Source organism: Panthera leo, chromosome B1, assembly GCF_018350215.1.
Source record: "Panthera leo isolate Ple1 chromosome B1, P.leo_Ple1_pat1.1, whole genome shotgun sequence".
NCBI classification, from domain to species: domain Eukaryota; kingdom Metazoa; phylum Chordata; class Mammalia; order Carnivora; family Felidae; genus Panthera; species Panthera leo.
Window position 1 is genome coordinate 15261380 of NC_056682.1, and position 20176 is coordinate 15281555.

Consider the following 20176-nt stretch of genomic DNA (forward strand, 5'->3'; position numbering starts at 1 on the left):
GCATTGTCCTGGAATATAGTAGGTGGAAAAAAACCACCTGATCATGTTGCTAATCCAGTGGGATGATGGGAGTTCATTTCTCTGTGATGTTAATTGAAGGCCAAGGTCCACACTACTTCATGTGCCTCTTTTAGAACACCAAGGCCAATATCATTGTCACTGCACCAGTTTATCATGGGCCCCCTTGGAAGCAGGTGGGTGTGGCCGGACAAGGATTTGCTGAACAAGGGGCAGGCAAATATTTACACCTGCAGGTGCTGCTCACGAGCGGGCGGGGCTGAGGGCGCTGCACCGAGAAAGCTCCCTCCATAACCCTTTCCTCCTCTTGCTTTCCACAGTCCCCATTTAAACCTAGTTTAATCGATCCTCTTTTTAAAGTCTTCCAAAGGAGGACTGATAATTGCCCTCGAAAGAGCTCCTTAATGCGTAATTTAAATCCAATTCACTTACATATTCAATCCGTGCCTTATCGGCACTTACTAATCCATTGCGCGGAACTCATTTTTCATTATTATTTCTTGAATACGTGACTGGAAAAAGTTGCACACACATAGCTCATCCTCCAGTCTCTTTCTGAATCTTGTGATCGTGACAGAGCACGCCCTCTAAGTCACATTTACAAGTCCCCCAGCGGCCTGCCTTCTTTTCCGGGTTGTGTGGCCTCAGTTTCCCCCGGTTGTCCTTGTGGCTCTCTTTTGAATGCCCTTAAGGACTTATTTCTTCTCTGACTGGGCATGCTGTGCGGCCCAGACATTAAGCCATCACTGAGTTACTTCTGAACGAACAGCAGGCAAACAGGCAGGAGAGACTCTAGAAAAGCTGTGATGAATGCACGCTCTTTTGGAACAAAGGATAAGGCCAGCCCCAAGTCCAGTACCACAAACAGGATAGATCTGGCAACTGGCAAGGACAGAAGCACCACACAAAGATCTTCTAGGGTGCACAGTGAGGAGCCCGGGGCCCTTCCGAGCGCAACTGTCATCTTCCAATTTAGAGGATGCATTTGAAGGGCAAAGCGGGGAAAGAGGCACCGAGAGGAATGTGGGCAGGAGGAGGAGGTGGAGGAGTGGGGACCGACCCCACAGGTCAGGGAGGATGAAGAACAGACGTGGGGTAAGAGTGGCTCAGGCTGAGAAATGGGTACAAATTCATTGTACACATTAATATACAGGAGGTTCTAATATCTGTCCGTGGGGTGTGCATTTGAAGGCCACCTCCCCACCCTATGGTGACTTTGTTGGTGAGGCTTTTTCTCTCAATGATATCTGTGATAGGCAGAGGCACTGAAATTGTGGAAGGACCTTGTGCTGGAAAAGTTGGAAAAGCGTGCATGTCTAGAACCTGCTCTTGTACATTTTTTTTTCCTCTAAGAGTTCCAGGGCCACAAAATCACAGGAGGCTGACGTGAAGGGGGAGTTACAGGGGCGAGACAGCTTGAAGGATACGTGAGGAAGTCACAGTGTACGTATGCGGGAGCGTAGGGGTGGCACTGCCTCCTTGAGAGAAGCTTCTTGGTGCCTGCAGTCCAAGACCATGAGAAACAACCCCGAGGATAGGAGGTCTGCCACCTGCAGCCATCGTGACTGTGCCAGCCGCTGGTACTGGAGCCAAACACAGTTCACCAGGCACACCCCAGGTTGGATGGTGCCGCCACTGTTCTTCGCTCCGCCTGGAAGTTACTCCGTACCCTCCACAGTCTTACCCATTCTCAAGGCTCTGCTCAAGGCCACCAGCAGGAGGCCTTTGCCACCACACTGCCACCTTCATTTAAATTCCTAGCGCTCACTGTTTCCACCAATTACAGTCTGCTTTTGCTCAATTATTCCAAGCAGATCACCATTTGGAAGCAATGATCAGCAAGGGTTTCAGAGTTAAATAGAAAGTTTTAGCACCAAATGAAAACTCGAAGAAAATCTGAGACTCCGAGCATCTCGCCAAAGCGTCTCCCATTAGTGCAAGTAGGAACTGGTTTCATAACTTCAAGAAATTGGACTTTCCAATATGTCTAGGGAAGTTGTAAGTGGAAATGAAGAATTTGCAGAGACATTTCCTCCAGTGCTTAAAAAGAAATGATTGACCAAGAAGGCTATCTCAGGATTGTACTTAAAAAAAAAAAAAAATGTTTATTTTATTTTTGAGGGAGAAACAGCATGAGCGGGGGAGGGGAAGAGAGAGGGACAGAAGATCTGGAGCTGGCTCTGCGCTTAATAGCAGTAAGCCAGATGCGGGGCTCGAGCTCACAAACCATGAGATCATGAGATCACGACCTAAGCTGAAGTTGGACACGCCACCAACTGAGCCCCCCAGGCGTCCCAAGATTGTACTTTTAATTTTCATGAAGCAGATCACTATCAGAAACAAGTGCCCTATGAACGTTCCATTCTCAAGGAGAAAGCAAGAGGTAAATGCCATGCCAGCAGAGATTAACTGTACCAGTATTTGTATTGGTGTTGTTATTGTTTTAGTAGTGCTCTGATTCTAAACTCCATAAGCTTTGAGTGATTTGCCACAATCATACTTTCACTTAGAGCCCAGTTACTTTTCATGCTTGATTTTACAGACAGAAGCATTTGTTGTTGTTGTTTGTTGTTGTTGTTGTTGTTGTTTTAGTAGGGCAGGATACATATATCGCATTATAGTAGAAAACCCAATATTTGACAATTTCTGGCTACTGACCCATCATGGCACCATTTTCTGGATTTGTGTCTCATTTAACTTTGCTGTTTGTATTAGTTTCCTATTGCTGCTGTAACAAATTACCACAAGATCAGTGGCTTAAAAAAAAAAACACACAAATATCTTATCTCATGGTCTGAAGAGGAGAAGTCCAAAACAGGTCTTACTTACTGAACTAAAATCAAGATGAGGCAGAGCTCTGTTCCCTTTTGCCTTTTTCAGCTTCTAGAACCTGTTTTCATTTCTTGGTTCATAGCCAACATTGGCCAGTCAATTCTCATATTGCATAACTGACTTCCTTGCCTCCCTCTTTCACATAAAGGCCCCATGTGATTACACTGGGCCAAGCTGGATAATCCAGGCTAACTTCCCATCTCAGAGCTTTGATTTTATCATATCTACACATTCTTTTGTTGTGTAAAGGAACACACGCACAGTTTCCAAGGATTAGGGTGTGGACCTTTTAGGGACGCCATGATTCTGCTACCACTCTGTTACCCTTCTGTGTGTTCGCGCTTCCTTGAATGCCTCTTTGTCTTTTTATTCCCCACAGCAATTGCCCAATTCAGATACACATAGGCTATTTTTAAATTAACTTTCCTTCCTCCCTCTTGATTTGAATAACACCCAGGTGTACTCTCAGGCATGGGTTGAGTTGACCCAACTACGGCATCTTTCCTACCTTCCTGCTGGGATACAAAGGTGATTAACTACTGCCCCAATTTTCAATAACTTTGCCTTGCAAGATGTTCAAGATGACTGGTCAGCATCCAGGCTTTTAAAAACATGAATAACACATATATCTAAAGATAAGAATAAGTGCAAGACAGGATCAAGCGCAGTTTTACGGAGCAAGGAGAGAGCTGGAATTAAAGGAGCAGACAACCAAGGAGAAAGAGAGTCCAAGTGGGTCCATTCTCTCCACATTTTGAATAAGGTCTTGGGGAAAACTGAAGTGAGTGGGGGCAAGATAAAGTGTGCAAAGATGTAGCATAGACATTAGAACCCAAAGGGCACCTGGGTGGCTTAGTCGGTTGAGCATCCAACTCTTGATTTCCACTCAAGTCCTGATCCCAGGATTGTAGGTGCGAGCACATTGGGCTCTGTGCTGAGCAAGGAGCCTGCTTAAGATATATTCTCTCTCTCTCTCTCTCTCTCTCTCTCTCCCTCCCTCCCTCCCTCCCTCCGCCCCCCCCCCCACCCCTACTTGGCACACTCTCATGCTCTCTCTCTCTCTCAAATTAAAAAAATGAGATCCTTAAAGATATCAAAGTATTTTTATGCTTAAATATATCCCAAGAGCAAGGAGTACACATTTTATTTAAAGCACTACAAATAAAATGTTAAAATGTAGAGACTCTTGGAGGGAAGGGGAGGGCAGGAGGGACTGATATAAGCAGTTCCTCAGGTCTTTCGCTTTGTCAGTCAGCTGCTGAGACAAATCACGGTTCCATGGACATGTCAAATTTCTCTCCATCTGCCCCAGAGCCCCTCTCCAATATTGTAGTCTTAGGATATAGTCACATTTCCCTGTACTTCCCATCTCCCTGTATCTAAAAGCACGATCTCCTCTGCCTAGTGTCCCCTCTGGTCTGCTTCATCTTTCCAGGTTTAGCTAAAACGCAACCAGACTCATCTCGATAAGTAAAGATTTTTCCCACTCCGGGACCCCTAGGGCACTTTGTTTGCAAAGTGCAGAGCACCGAACAAGTGTGGCTTCAAATTCTGCAACACAAATCCACACAAACCTCTAAAAGCAGAATCCACTGTGGCTGCCTGTATTTTCCCAAGATAAGAAGATCACAACATCTTCCATCCAGGCCCTTCCGGAACCTTGCCAATAACCTGTCAAGGCACAAAGTCTAATTCTGTTTCATTTGAGTCTGGGCAGGGTTGTGGCTTGACTGCCACTGATAGAAGGCAGTGGAAACGGTGCTGCATGACTTCCAGATCACAAAGGCATTCATCGAGCTTTCGTCTTGCCGCGGAAGCACTTAAGCTTTGAGCCCTGAACCTCCATGTTAGCAGTCCAGCCACCCTGAGGCTGCCGTGCTGTGTGGAAACCACACCACATGGAGAGGCCCTGGATGGGTGCTCAGTCCATAGTGCTCATCTTCAAATACCTCATCCCAAATCAGGGACCAGATATGTGAGTGGAAGGAGTCCTCAGATCACTTTGTCCCCCAATTTCATTTCACTCCAGACATTATGGAACAACCCTAAGTGCTATGGGGCTGGGAGATGGTCCCTCCCATGATGACGGCACAGACGGATGAGGTCGTGCTGGCCTGGCTCTCACTCAGCCAAGAATGTCTAGGCCCCCAACATTATGGAACAGCCATTCCCACTATCTCGATTCCAAAACCACACAATCCATAAGCATAATAATAAAGTTGTTTTAAGCCACTAAACTTTGGGGGTGACTTCTTATGCAGCAACAGTGGCTGGGGTACCAGGTATGAACTATATAGGTATTTTCACTGAACTTACAACAGTAAGTAATCAGGGGTATCCTGATTCAGAGTTATGACCACAGCCATGAAGTCATCAGATAGACGAACGCCCAGGAAAACTAGGGCAGTGTCAGTGGATTCTCCAGTGCTGGATGAGAGAAAAACATTATGAGCATCACTTCTAAGACAGTTTTTTGACTTGAAGCAAGAAAAGATATTTGGGGGGAGTATATCACTTTTCTAGAAGAGAAAAGTGAGCAGAATTTGGGTGCCTACAGACTGCTGAAAATAGGCACAACTCCCTCCCCAGGACCCCCGGGTACACTGCCTTCCTGCTCTAGGGAAGACCACCACCCAACTTAGGCAGGAGGGGCCCCTGTGGGAGGAAAACAGCAAAGGACACATCTCAGACAGGTTAGGGATTTCCAGGCAGTCGCGGTAATAGTCCTTTCTGTTGTTTCTTATATATGTCTTTTTTATGCCACATTGTGGCTCTCACACACACACACACACACACACACACACACCCCACAGCTGACGGTGCACAGGACTTCCTGAAGCTTGGACAGAGTAATTGTTGCTGGGAAGAAAAGGGAAGTGAGTTTTGCCTTCTGTGGCTGACATGTGAGGGGCTGGGCAAACTTCCCAGTCCAAGGAATCTCTGTGACAGGCTCATAAAGGAAAGGAGAATAATCCCCACAGAAGTTGCTGAAGTGAAAGTGAGTTGTCCAAACACGGGACCCATTCATTATACGGGGAACGGCTGAAATGAAAAATAAAACTTGGTAGACTTTGTAACGTCTTGACAGTTAAGTAGACGTCAATCGATATTGTTAAGACATTTAGGAATCCAAGAAATTACTATTAGGACTATTCTTTTTCTTTGCTTAAGACAACTGAATAATTTTGCATGGACCAGGATGGGAATATGAAGTTCTTGGATGTTTCAATCAATCAATCAATCAATGATTACTGAGCAGGAAATTCCAAAACTCTTTGTTTGGATAAAGAAATTCCAAGAAAGAACTTTTTAAAGTCTGTAGTAAATGGATGTTTCCTTCCGTATTAGCTGTGATTTATTATGCATTACAGGTCTACTTGAGGCTCCAGACGTATATTTTAAATATCAGGCTTTCTTCTTCTTGTCCTAAAAGGTGTAATCATGAACTGAGTATTGGTTTAAGGGACTTCAGTCTTTCTTAGTGTAATCACCTGCCCAACATCCTCAATTATCTGATCACTAGTCAAATCTCCAGTTTACCTATGGTGACATTCTGGAAAAAGTCAATTACAGATCATCTTGTGTTAGTTACAATGGTGCTGGCTGTTATTACACATAAACCCGCAAAATACTATTATTGATTTATATAAAATATACAATTTTACTTATGAAAGTTATGTCCCACTCATGTAGAGTCCGACTGACGCAAGGCTCCACTCTGCACAGCCCTCTGGGGACCCCAGCTGAGACAGCAAACGCATGAGTGTCCTCAACACATGGCTCACAGCGCTGTCCATGGCACAGACATCCAACCAACATACAGAACACAGGGAGCAAAGCGACTCATTTTTATAGGCCAGGCTTAGATGTGTTTACATGACTTTTGCCCACATCCTGATGGCCAGAGCTCATCACATGGCTCAAATTAGATGCAAATGTTTCTGGGCGATGCTATCCCTGGCTGACCATCCGCTTCCCAGCAACACAGAAAGGGGCATAGTTCTTTGGTGAACAACCAACACTTCTCCACCCATCTCATTTACACCGTGGATGCTATGCATCCCCAAGCCTATGGGGTAGTGCCACACACTATTATTTGAAGTCCAGTCACAACAGACCCATGCTTTGCTGCCTTGGTCTGCATTATATTTAGTTTGGAGAAGTGCTATGGAGCTGGCAGACGGTCCCTCCCATGACGACATAGCACAGATGGATGAGGTTGTGCTGGCCTGACTTGCGCTCAGCACAGCGGTGCTGTGACCTTTCATATTTTCCATGTTCCTTCACCCAAGGGGTTGGAGGAGGACCATATATGGGAGGCCTTGTGAAGGAGAGTGTTCCTTCCATCCTTAATGACAGATAGACACATTAGCATGGCGGGTGCCTGCAGGCCAACTTTAAGAAGCCAGCACTGGGCATCCAGAAGATTTGCTGTGGGGTGCCTGGGTGGCTCAGTCGGTTAAGCGTCCAACTTTGGCTCAGGTCATGATCTCACAGTTTGTGGGTTCGAGCCTTGGATCAGGGTCTGTGCTGACAGCTCAGAGCCTGGAGCCTGCTTCGGATTCTGTGTCTCCCTCTCTCTCTGCCCCTCCCCTGCTAATGCTCTGTCTCTCTCTGTCTCAGAAATAAATAAAACATTAAAAAAAGAAAAACATATTTGCTGTGAGATTAGGCCTCGGCCAGGATTTCACTTAGTAATAAATTCTCTTATTCTTTTGTAAGCAGCTACTAATAATGTAACGCCTGGGGCAAGCGAGCCTGTATAAAACCCTATTCATTTGCATAATAAACCGGCCTGCTGTGCGGGCCCATCACCCTCCTTCTATGTAGATCTAAATTATTTTTAAAGTAACGGCAATGTAAACTATCATGGACTGTGATCCCATTGTACTAGGCACTGTACAAAGTCCAGGACTTCTATAATAGTAACAATCATTCTGTAAAGTAGACATTGGTTTTGTTTTAAAAGGAGGTACCTGGGCAAGGTTAAGTAGGTTGTTCAAAGCAAATGATGAGTGGCTGAGCTGAAATTCAACTCCAGAACTATGTAACTCTAAAATGTGTTCAGGGGCGCCTGGGTGGCTCAGTCGGTTAAGCGTCTGAACTTTGGCTCAGGTTGTGATCTCGTGGTTCGTGAGTTCGAGCCCCGCATCGGGCTCTGTGCTGACAGCTCAGAGCCTGGAGCCTGCTTCAGATTCTGTGTCTCCTTCTCTCTCTCCCCCTCCCCACTTGCATTCTGTCTCTCTCTCTCTCAAAATAATAAGTGAATATTAAAAAAAATTTAAATGCGTCCTCCCTCCACCATGCAGTGTGATGACGACGGCCAGCCCCCAACTATCACGCCATGAGGTGCTCACCACCAGCCAAGAGCAAATGCTCTGCACACACCAGGCAAACACCAGCCCACTCCCCGCTCCGTGGCAAGACTCACCCACATAAGGCTTCTCAGACTTCTCAGGGGCCTGCCTGGGGCCTTCACCTTGACAGAGTAGCCCCCACGTACAGCAAGTTCGGTGACAATGTATTCATTGCCAAGTGAGCGTTCCTGGCCCATAACCGTGCACAACGAGAGCGTAGGACCTGTGGCCACACCCAGTCCTTTCCAACCTTGCAAAGGGCGAGCTGCCGAGACACCACAGCTGTTCTGGATCATTGTGTTCAGGTGGACATCAGTACAAGGCCCTTCACGTGTCTGCTTCCCAGTCAACAGTCAGGTGTCCCTCCTCTGTCTCCAGCGATGTTACAAAAGCAGCACTGATTTAAACAGTGACCAGCGGGTCACCAAGAGAGCCTTTTTGCCCAGCCACAGAATATTTTAAAAGATAGCGAAGCCAAGAATCTGCATCACTTAACACCTTCTCCAGTGGGACAGGTGTGTGTGTTCCTTTGGAGAAGTCAGGCAAAGGTAGAGCATTTTGATGCTGGGCACAAGAAAGAAATGAATGCTGCAAGGTCCCTTGGCACCAGAATTAAAATAATGACGTCACTTATCACAGTACCTAAGATTGCCAGGCCCTGTGCTGGATGATTTACACACATCGTCTTATTCAATCTCCACAAGGATCCTACAAAGGCTAAAATGTTACTATCTCCATTTTACAGAAGGAAGGTTCAGTGAATACGTCACGAATGGCAGCAGCAGAACTGGAGATTTGTCCGTCTGTCTCTAAAGCCCAAGTTCTCTTCTCTGAACCAGCCCACCTGGAGGTCCCAGAGCTGTCTGCAAAGAATGCCAGCCAGAAGGAAATCCTGACATGGAGAGGAAAGACATTCCAGGGCCCTGTGGCAGTGCTTTTGTTGTGCAATTACAAGAAAGGGAACACGATGTTCTGAAATCGCACAAGGAATGTAAACAAGACAGATGGAATCTCAGAACTGGTGCTAATCCCTTGCTGGAAGTTGATTCCAGAAAAAAGGTCTTTTGTATAGCATTTGACTAGGTAGATTGGCCCCTCAAATCCTGAAAAAAAAAAAAAAGTGCTGAGCTGAGCACAATGGCTGAGTTTTGCAAAGGTGTATGCACTTCAGATAGTTTATCTCTTCCTAAGCAATTGGTTTCCTTGCTTCTACTGGATCTCAAAGGAGCTAGTTAAGAATTCCCAGGAAGACGAGAATGAGCTTTTAGAATGAGCTTTTAGAAGGAAAATCCCAAAGCTGACATTTGTTGACAAAAGTAACTTCACAAGGTTTGAGGGAATGATCTGGGTATTTCTCAGTGAACCCCAGTGCCACCCACTTAAGATCTGTAACCACTTATGGGGACAGCGGTGGGATGGAGTTATGTGAAGGACCCCTGCCACATGCCTCTTCATATACAATAAATAAAGAGATCGAGGTCATGAACTCCCTAGAATTGTTTCAGTTGCTTCAAGTGAAAACACTCACATGTGAAAATGCATGCATATTTTGTCACATTTTATTTATAACTCAAGCTTTAGGAACTTACAGTAGAAATGAGTTCATACCATGTAACCATTTATTGAGTATTCACAATGCGTCAGGCCCTCCAGGTAGTGTCTCACTGAATGTTGACAATACCCTGAGAGTTTGTGGACGAAAGAATTCTCATGCCCATGCTATAGAGGATGAAATTGAAATTCAGAGAGGTTAAGTGATTTTCCCAATGTCAAATGACAAAAATAAAACCGTGCAATGACTTTGATGTCCTTTATTCACGGGGAACGACCCATGCATTGGGGGAGGACAGCGCTTCTCAAGCAGTAAAAACGCACTCTTCCTGAGGGAGTTGGGGCAAGAGCAGATTTTTTAGAGCATAAGTAACGGCAACTCAGAGAATCAATGGCCAAGAGGGTGGGGACTTCCTTATAAAGCTCAAAGTTCCTATTTTCTAGGCTAAGGTAAGGCAGAGCTGAGTTGGGTGATTGTGACTGGCATATGCTAGGTTTCTGTGACAGTGACACATTTCCCTTAAGTGCTACACACTCAGGTTTCGATTTGTGTGGTGGGCCATGCCACTGCGAAAGCCTCGATTTTGCAGGTCCCGATATAAGAATTACCTTTATCATTGAAAAGGAAGAAAAACGGGGCGCCTGGGTGGCTCAGTCGGTTAAGCGTCCAACTTCGGCTCAGGTCATGATCTCAGGGTTTGTGAGCTGGAGCCCCTCATCAGGCTCTGTGCTGACAGCTCAGAGCCTGGAGCCTGCTTTGGATTCTGTGTCTCCCTCTCTCTCTGCCCCTCCCCTGCTCACACTCTCTCTCAAAAATAAATAAACATTAAAAAAAAATTTTTTTTAAAGAAAAGGGGGGAAAAAAAAAGAATTACCTTTATCACCAAGAACACAGAGGTAGTAAGTGGCTGAGTCCAGATTCAGACCCAGGTCTTTGCTTCCAAAGACAGGCTCTCTATCAGTTCTCTGAATAAGACTTGAAGTTTTCTAGCACGGTTGCGCAACAGGTCACCCGAGAAACTATAGGACCTTGCTTGGCATCACCTTGAAGTTTCTATTCCACCAAAGCATCTCAGGAATCCTTGAGAGTAGCAAAAAAAAGGGTTTGTGTATGTATTCAGAGGTTGCTTATTTTTTACACATAGCCCTGTCTTACCCGACATTGTTCACCTGCCAAAGTCCCCCCAAGTCTACCATCCGCCATATGAAGTAATACATAATTTCATCGAACCAAAAGTCACTTCTTTTGAGCTCTAAGAATTTGCCCATCATTTCCCATTTGGAACCTACAGGAGCTATATTAGCTCTGTCTGAAGATCTCCTATAGCTCAGTCCTCATGGGTTCTGTCGAGACTATAGTCATTAACAACTTACAGTCTCGTTTCACTGAGATCTCTGTTAAGTGTTTTGTCACAAAAAGCCCACAGATAAGCCTGTATCCCTAGCCTTTGGAAACCAAACTTTAAAAAATATATTGACGTCACTTCTTTGTGTGGTTAACCTGTTAGCCAGACGAGTCCTCTTGTAGGTGGGGGTGTGGTTCTCCTAAAGGGTGTAACATTCCAACTGTTAATCATCCTGGCAAAAAATAAATTCTGGGACAGGAAATAAGGACCTGGGATTGAGATGAAGGGATACAACGTCCTCCTCTCTGAAGCCATGGCTCGGTTTGGGCTGAGTTTGAGGATGGAGGTGCCCCAGGGATTTCTGGCAGTAGGGATGAGCTGCCCCTGGCCACAAGCCATGAAGACAGCAGGACAGTGGTCTGGTAAGAAACCCCAGTGCAGATATTAGTTATACAATATTTGTAAATTCATTCCAGGGAAATCTATATCAGTATGTATATCATTCTCTCTCTCTCTTTCTCTCTCACTCTTTCCAGCTCTGGGGCAGGGGATATATATATATATATATATATATCCCCTGGGATATATATACATATATGTGTGTGTGTGTGTGTGTGTGTGTATACATACATATTTAATCAACCACATATGTATGTTTCTTCCTTTATCTTTGAAACTTGAGTGAAAACTTGTTAAATGCTATAAGGTTGTCTCAGTGATGCCATGAGGAATTAATGAAAATCCAGGCACATGCAGTTGGTAGGCAGAGTACAGAACAGAGTGGCATCCCCTCCCTCAAGCTGGTAGCAGGAGCAGTCTCCAGAAAAGGCCAGGTGCACCGAATAGATATGCCACTCTCGGAAGGGTCAATTGCCATGTGACCAGAAGGTCAAGATGGAAGACCCCAAGAGACCTACCCTTGAATTCAGGTCAGACTGAATTCAGGTCAGACTGAACCTCGGGAAACAGTCCCCGAGAGACCTACCCTTGAGTTCAAGTCAGACAAAACCTCGGGAAATGGCCATGAATGTCCAGCAAACAACTGTGAAGACAGCCAGTGTCTTGCAATAATACAGCCAGGGGCCATGTCATCAGGATCGTCCCTTGGCTAGGTTGTGTCCTGCCAAGGACAACCAGCCAAGGGGGTGAGTTGGGGTTGAAACCCAAGCTGTCCTTCACTTACCGAGCCATGCACACTTGCATGGGGCTGCATCCACCTGGAGGAAGTCGATGCATGTTTCCAATGTTCAGGAGTGTTGCAGGCACTAGGGCAGCCCAAACGCCACTGTAGTTTGACTTATACGTTAAGAAGTACAGCTCTGGAGTGTTGTTAACAGAATGGAGTTCAAGTTGGGGTGAAGAGGACTCAGGCCCACTTGAAGTTACTGTTGAAACAGGTTTGAGTAGAGAATCGTCATGGGGGCTTGGGCAGTTGGCCAGAGTGGTTGGCATGTCTCCTGTCACAGAAGTGGGAGGGGACATGTATATAGTGCCTTCAGCCAGTATCTGCAGTGCAGGGTGCCTTGGGCGGGCATTCATATCTACATGTCACCGGATCCAGGACAGCTGACCACAGTGAGCATGGGCAGACAGAGGAAGAAGACCTGTGTTGCACTGTGGCAGCCAAGAGGTCTTCATAACCTTATGGAAGACCCGAGAAACGCCTAGACTTCTGTGGGTGGGAGTCAGAGCAATGCAAATCTGTGACTTCTAGTAGGATCTCTATCCCAACTCCTACCACCGTCAGTAGCACAGGCTAGGAATTATGGCTTACATCTAGGGGTCTGTTGGAAGGTTTCATTTATATGCTTGTCTCCCATGAAAACTAGAAGTTCCTTGGGTCAAGGATCATGTTACATTCATACCTGTATCCCCGAATCCCTAGTGCCCGATATATAGTAGATACTCCATCTATGTTTATTGAAAGGACAAAGGACAGAAAGCTACAGGGTGTGGTCACCGCAGAACTGTGCAAGTCGTGTTCCCACCGACTGATTCCTGGCTGCACGCCCATTTGTGCCACCCAGTCTGATGCTACCACAGGGCTAAGGTGCTCAGAAAAGGCTAAGATGTGGGAGATCGGCTGTACCACTCTCGACAACCACACTTGAGCACACTCTTGACTCACCAGCTGCCTGAGCTAGCCAGTTCTCTGGCTAGTGAGCTGGGTATGCACAGTCTGCTGAGCTGGGCAAGATGACCAGCGAGAGGAGAGAGGGCACAGAAACCTGAATGTCACAGACTTCGCTGTTTCTTCTCTCTTTAAAGATAAGAACGGACTGGGTGCTCTCCTCTCCCAATTCCATGACCAACGTGCCAAAAGAGAAGAAATCGTTGGGGGATGTGGTTGGTAGGCTTGGCCACAAACTCCTAGGTTCAGCTACAAGTTCCAGGAGACCCAGGCATGAGGTTCATGTTTCCATTAAATGTCTTCTCCCTGTTCAGTCAGGAACTGTGAACAAACTTCTCTTTCCGACCTTTGTTCTTGGTGCCTGGATAAGTGGAGAGTTAACATTTAAGTGAGCTGATATAAATGGCTATTAATTTACTTTAGCTGAATTCAACAGGGGTTTATAAGTAGGAGCTATGCACACAACTCAACGCATCAGGGGACTTTTTAAAAAGTCTAGGATATCAGAGCCTTCCACTAATTATCCCATTACAAAAGCAGAGCAGAGCAACTTTGGGGAAAATATAGAAAAAAGCTAGGCAGGATGTGATCAAGAGTCCCCATGAGTGGCCCAGTCATCGGGAGGTCTGAGAAAGATCACTGTGGGCAGGAAAAGCTCCCTGTGGGCATGAGCCAGATGGGCAAAGCTGGGTGAGTTCAGGGAGAAGAAGGGAAGGGGGGAAGGCATTTCAAGCAGGTAGAATGACATGAGCAAAGGCTTGGAGGTGGAATAACTGATACCTCAAAAATGTTTCTCTTGGGAATAGGGACCAAAGGGAAGTAAGACTGAATGAGTTGGTTGCAAACAGATTAAATGCTCCACAAAAGAGTGTGTACTTGACCATATACTCAGGCCAGCATTTGCTAAAATATTCTCGCTGGAATCCTAGCCTTGCAATCTTGACCATGAGATAAGAGTTCCAGTCAAGTAAAAATCATAGTCCCAGCAATCTTCCCATTAGGCAGTTCACACGGTGCATTAATCTAGTAAGACTGAGTGCAGTCCTGCAGTAAAGAAAGAAAATCTGTTCCACTTGGTTGAAAACCCTGTTAAACATGAAAAGATGTTCAACATCATTAGTAAATAGGGAAGTGAAAATTTAAAACATACACCCTATTAGAATGACTTTTTAAAAAAACTGGCAATACTAAGTACTAGTGAGAATGCAGAGCAGATGAGACTTTTGTAATACTGCTGGTCAGGGTGCAAAATGGTGCCACAGCTTTGGGAAACAGTTGGGCAATTTTGAAAAATAAAGTCAAATACATACTGTCTTAGCTTGGGCTACCATAAGAAACTTCCATAGGCCGGGTGACTTAAACAACAGAAATGTATTTTCTCACAGTTCTGGGGGCACGGTCGGTTTGTGGTGAAAGCTTTCTTCCTGGCTTGTGGATGGCCACCCTCTCTTTGTCCTCACGTTCAGGCCGTATGTACGCTTACCATACAGCCAGAAATCTCGCTCCGAGGTATTGATCCAAGTGGGAAAAAAAAAAAACTTACATTCACAGCAAACTAGGACACAAATGCTCAAAGCATTTCATTCATCATCACCCACAACAGGAATCAGGGCAAATGTCCTCAGAAGGGGACCAGAATATGCCACCCCAAAATATGCCACTTTGGGGTAAAGATGATTTGGAGCTACAGCCAATTGAGAATCAAAGGATGAAGAAACAGGCCTTCTCAGAGCCTCCCCTATCTGATTAAGAACGGAAACTTCTGAGAAATGAGGGCTGCCGTAAATGCCCTCTCCTGGGGGAGTTTTATGGCCACAAAGCAGATGGAAAGGACCTACACAAACAGCCTTTACTAAATAAACCTTATCTTCCATTAGTTTCCCCATATATTTACCTTCCCACAATTTACCACCCCTAGAAGCTCAAACCCTTTCCGTTTTTCTTATTATAGCTCTGCAAATTTATTGCCCTTTTGCTAAAATGGTGGATAAGCTTTAAGGTCTGCCTGCCTCTTTAGGGTTTTAATTTCATTTTTTTCCTAACGTTTATTTATTTTTGAGTGAGTGAGAGAGAAAGAGAGAGAGACAGACAGACAGACTGCGAGTGGGGGAGGGGCAGAGGGAGAGAGACTACCGAATCTGAAGAAGGCTCCAGACTCTGAGCTGTCAGCCTGATGCGGGGCTCGAACCCATGAACCGGGAGATCATGACCTGCGCAGAAGTAGACATTTGACCAACTGAGCCACCCAGGCTCCTGTGGGGTTTTGATTTCTGTGAAGCCCTTCTTATGCACATATGAAATAAACCTTTTTTTCTCCTGTTAATTGTCTTTTGTCAGTTCAGTTTGCAGGGCTCTGGCCACTGAACCTCAGAGGGTAGAGGAAAAAGTGTGTTTCCTCCCCTCCACAGTTAATGAATGAATGGGTGAACAAACGGATACATTCATACAAGGGAATACTGCTCCACAGCAAAAAAGAATAAACTACTGACACATGCAGCCATATGGTTGAATGTCAAGTACATTGTATGAAGGGAAAGAAGCCAGACTCAAAAGGCTACATATTGTATAATACCATTCATGTGACATCCTGGAATGGGCAAAACTTGTAAGAGTAGAAAGCTGCCAAGTGGCCACCAAAGTCTGGGAGTAGGGGAAAGGTTTACTAGAAACCGACAAGAGGGAAGTTTTTGGAGTGAAGGAAATATTTTACATCACAGTAGGGGCAATGACTATACAACTGTGCGTTCGTCAAAACTCACAGAGTTGAATGCACCTAAAAGGTTAATTTTACTGCATATAAGTTATGTCACAATCATTTCTTTTAAATGAGGATAAAGCAAAAAAATGACACGGAACAAATGCCGAACAAGGGGGGAAATGCCTATTCACATCCCTTGGAACTATGTTTACATGGAACACAATTTGTAATTGGGGCTTGAACTCATAGATGGAGCATTCCGACAGTCACACCAGGATCCCTCATTCATCCCACAAATATTTAGTGAGTTTCTACCCTATGCATTATTCTAGATTCTGGCGCATTTAAGAGCACAAGCAAATTAAAAATAAGAGGCTTAATTCTCTCTGTTGAAAAATAAGGGGAGACGCACTTTCCCCTTCTCCCTGTCCTTTCAGTTTCTTTCTCTGTTCCTTGCACTGCTGTGGGAGAAAATGCAGAGAAGGACATTAGGGAATATAGGGAGTAGGACTTTGTCATTGTTAGTGTGGTGGTCAAAGAAAACCTCAGTGAGAAATTGAAGTATAAGCAAAAACTTACAGCAGATGAGGAAGAAAGCCATGAGGCTATCTAGGGGAAGAATGGCCTGGTCAAAGGGAACAAGTAGATGCAAAGGCCCTACGGAAGGTTGTGTACTTGATCTCTAAATGCTCAAATTTCACTTCCTCCCTTCTTTTGAGAGTTGCTTTCTGCCCATCTGACCCACTTGCCATGCTCACAAAACCAAGAGCCACTCTTTCTCCACCCGCTCCAAATAGGCGGAAGGAACCCGGCCCTTGCTTATGTTTATCTGCACTTGACTCTTTTATGGTGATTTGATCTCTTCAGTATCTTCTCTAAAGAGAGCCAATAATCCCACCTGTTTGAAGGCATCCCCATCCCTTCATCCCATATCAAGCAACACGAGATGCTATTTCCCCAATTCTGAGATGCTACTGATTGTAAGATGCTCTATCACTTGAATAGAAGCCTTTCAGTGGGAGAAAGAAAGGAAAGAAGGAAGTAAATAAAGAAGTTAGAAAGAAAGAGAGGAGGGAAAAAGACAGGGAGAGCTTGGGGAGCTAAATTAACTGTATATACTCTTAAATTACTTTAGCGTTCACACATCTGTGCAATTATATGCTGCAATCGTTTTCCTATATACCAGCAATGAACAGGGGAATTTGAAAGTAAAAACCTAACACTGGGGCTCCTGGGTGGCACAGTTGATTGAGCATCTGGCTCTTGATTTCGGCTCAGGTCATGATCTCAGGGTCATGGGATCAAGTTCTGTACCAGGTTCCACACTGAGTGTGGAGCCTGCTGGAAATCCTCTCTCTCTCAAATAAAAAAACAAAACCAAAACATAACACTATTTATATTAGCACCCTCCAAAATGAAATAAAAATCTAACAAAATATGTATAAGATCTATGTGAGGAAAACTATAAAACTCTGATAAGAGTATTAGAGAAGAATTCAATAAATAATAAATGGGGAGATGTCTTATGTTCACGGATGGAAAGACTCAGTATTTTCAAGATGTCAGTTCTTCCTAACTTGATCTATAAGTTCAATGCAATCCCACTAAAATCCCAGCATGTTATTTTGTAGATACCAATAACCTGATTCTAAAGTTTACGTGGAGAGGCGACACAGACTATCCAGAATAGTCAACACAGTATTGAAGGAGAAAAACAAAGCTGGAAGATTGACACTATCTAATTTCAAGTCTTCCCACAAAGCTGCGGTAATGAAGAGGGTGTGGTATTGGCAAAAGAACAAACAGACCAATGAAACAGAACAGAGAACCCAGAAACAGACTCCCATCAGTATTGTCAACTGATCTTTGACAAAGGAGCAAAGTGATACAATGGAGAAAAGACATGGTCTTCTCAACCAATGGTGCTGGAACAATGGATGTCCATGTACAAAAAAACGATTCTAGACACAGACTCTACACCATTCACAATTACCAAAGCTTAACTCTGGCTTCTTTCATAATCAGAGATTAAATATTCTTCCAAATCATTTTGTACCCCCAGTTATTTCATAGCCTGGTGGGGATCGGCTGCTTTTCAGCCATGCTTAAGAGTTTGGCCTCATTAGCACACTTAAGATTGACAATATAATTTGAAGGCATCATGGAGAATCCTAGGGGTTTACTGGCATTTCCTCTTTGGTTAAACTTATAGTTTCATTTTTCCTTTTTTTTAAGGATAAACATTAAACAGCTTCTAGTGAAAGTCACTAGAAATTTTCTACAGATTTTGAATTCTGAATAACAGGCTTTTTTTTTTTTTTTTTTTTAATGATGCATGAAACAGTCACAACAATTCCCCCCAGCTTTGAAAACTTTTTAACTCGCTCTGCGTGATGGGGCAATTTCTTTTTTTTTTATTTTTTTGTTTATTTTGACATGTAAGAAAAATAGAGCGAGTCTTAAATTAGAGGAAATACGGCAGTTTTCAAAACTCACAAGGCCTTGAGGATTCTATTGAGCCCACAGAGCTGACACCGTATCCACCAGCTGAAAAGTTGTGCCTTCCTCCACACTTTCTGTAATCCCAACTCCCGCTCCAGCTCCAACCTTGGAGATAACAGGATTCAAAGCACAGTTTGGAGGGAAAACCAATCTGAAAAGGAAGAAGAAGACAATAGTGAACGTTTATTTTAAACTTCCTGCCTGAAATACCATGAGACTAATTTCTTTCAGATCGGACTTTGTTTCCTGAGGGCTCAAAGGCAAATGTGTATTTTCGCGGCTGTGCTAAAATACGAAGGCTCCCTTTTGTACGGCCTTGAACCTCCCTTGAATTAGCTGTTGTTGAAACCCCAACTCACATCTGATACAGGAATTAGGACTTAATCCTACAAAAAGTATTTTTTTGCAGTTTTGTGTGCAACATGTATGGTTGTGTTTGTTTGGGGTGTCTTTTGTTTCTTTTTGAGTAAAATTGTAAAGCAAAAACCTTTTCCTCATGGTTACTAGCTCTCATACAGCAAAGCCCCTCCCTTCATGTTTTAGCAGGAAGAGCTTTGCCTTGCTGCCTCTGAAAAAAATCTGGAAATATGTGACATGAACGTACATGGGAGGGCAAAGCCAACAAACCAGGCCAAGATCCAGTGTCTGGAAGAAGGAGTCACCTAGCAGGGGCTCAGTGCCTCTCTCACTGAGAGCCAGCCCCAGGGTGAGAATACAGCCTCTTGCTGGTGCCCGCAGCCCCGCAGACCGACATAAGAAAAGCAAACAGGACCACACGCCTCTGCCATAGCGGCCCTTGGTTGCTGGACAGGAAAGAGTAACGTCTCTACCGGAGCAGCTAGAAACCCTTTCCTCTCATTTCTGGCCAGGAAATCTTCCACATTCAATGCAAGATATCCCTTACTTTTTCGGGTTGAATTATTTTCTGAGAAAGGGCCTCATTTTGCATCACCCACTGTCTCTGCATGCTGCATCTGGAGGTCCTGGACTTTCCCGGCCACTATCAAGGCACAGGCTGAGCAGTCCTGCTGGAACCCAATAATGGGGGCACCATTACTGAAAATACAAAAGTTCATGTAGAAAAACAGACATTTGGGGGCACCTGGGTGGTTCAGTCCGGTAAGCCTCCAACTTCAGCTCAGGTCATGATCTCGTGGTCCCGTCAGTGAGTTCAAGCCCCGCGTCGGGCTCTGTGCCGACAGCTCAGAGCCCGGAGCTGCTTCGGATTCTGTGCCTCCCTCTGTCTCTGCTCCTCCCCTGCTGGCACTCCGTCTCTCTCTGTCTCTCAAAAATGAATAAATGTTAAAAATTTTTTAAAGAGAAAAAAGAAAAAAGACATTTGATCTAAATACAAAGTCAGCACTGCTTCACGGTGATACATAAATACATTTTTGGTATCCACTTATGTTAAATAGCCAACTTCAAGTATGATCTTTTTAAAAAATCTTTTCTAATCTTTATTTACTTTTCAGAGAGGGAAAGAGAGAGTACAAGCAGAGAAGGGGCAGAGAGAGAGGGCGGGATACAGAATCTGAAGCAGGATCCAGGCTCCCAAGCTGTCAGCACAGAGCTTGACGCGGGGCTCAAACTCACAAACCGCGAGATCACCTGAGCTGATGATGTTGGACGCTTAAACGACTGAGCCACCCAGGCGCCCCTACAATCTTCTTAAAATAACCACTAACTTCTGAAATAGATGCTGACAGTCCTTTAGTAGGTTTTGTCCACAGGTTTTCTTGTG

At 44.7% G+C, this 20176-nt stretch overlaps 1 long non-coding RNA gene across 2 annotated transcripts in view; it reads right to left on the reverse strand.

The window, feature by feature from the left end:
* Positions 1 to 20176, reverse strand: part of LOC122217374 — a 38426-nt gene that overhangs the window by 16501 nt on the left and 1749 nt on the right. The window contains exons 1-5 of one of the 2 annotated variants that reach the window (XR_006201441.1): positions 19538 to 19579; positions 18430 to 18586; positions 13233 to 13596; positions 12288 to 12489; positions 10634 to 10839 (exon numbers count right to left, since the gene is read on the reverse strand). This is a non-coding gene — a long non-coding RNA (uncharacterized LOC122217374). Of the gene's footprint in view, positions 1 to 10633; positions 10840 to 12287; positions 12490 to 13232; positions 13597 to 18429; positions 18587 to 19537; positions 19580 to 20176 lie in introns of those variants that run through there. The other variant, XR_006201442.1, reaches the window with a different exon arrangement.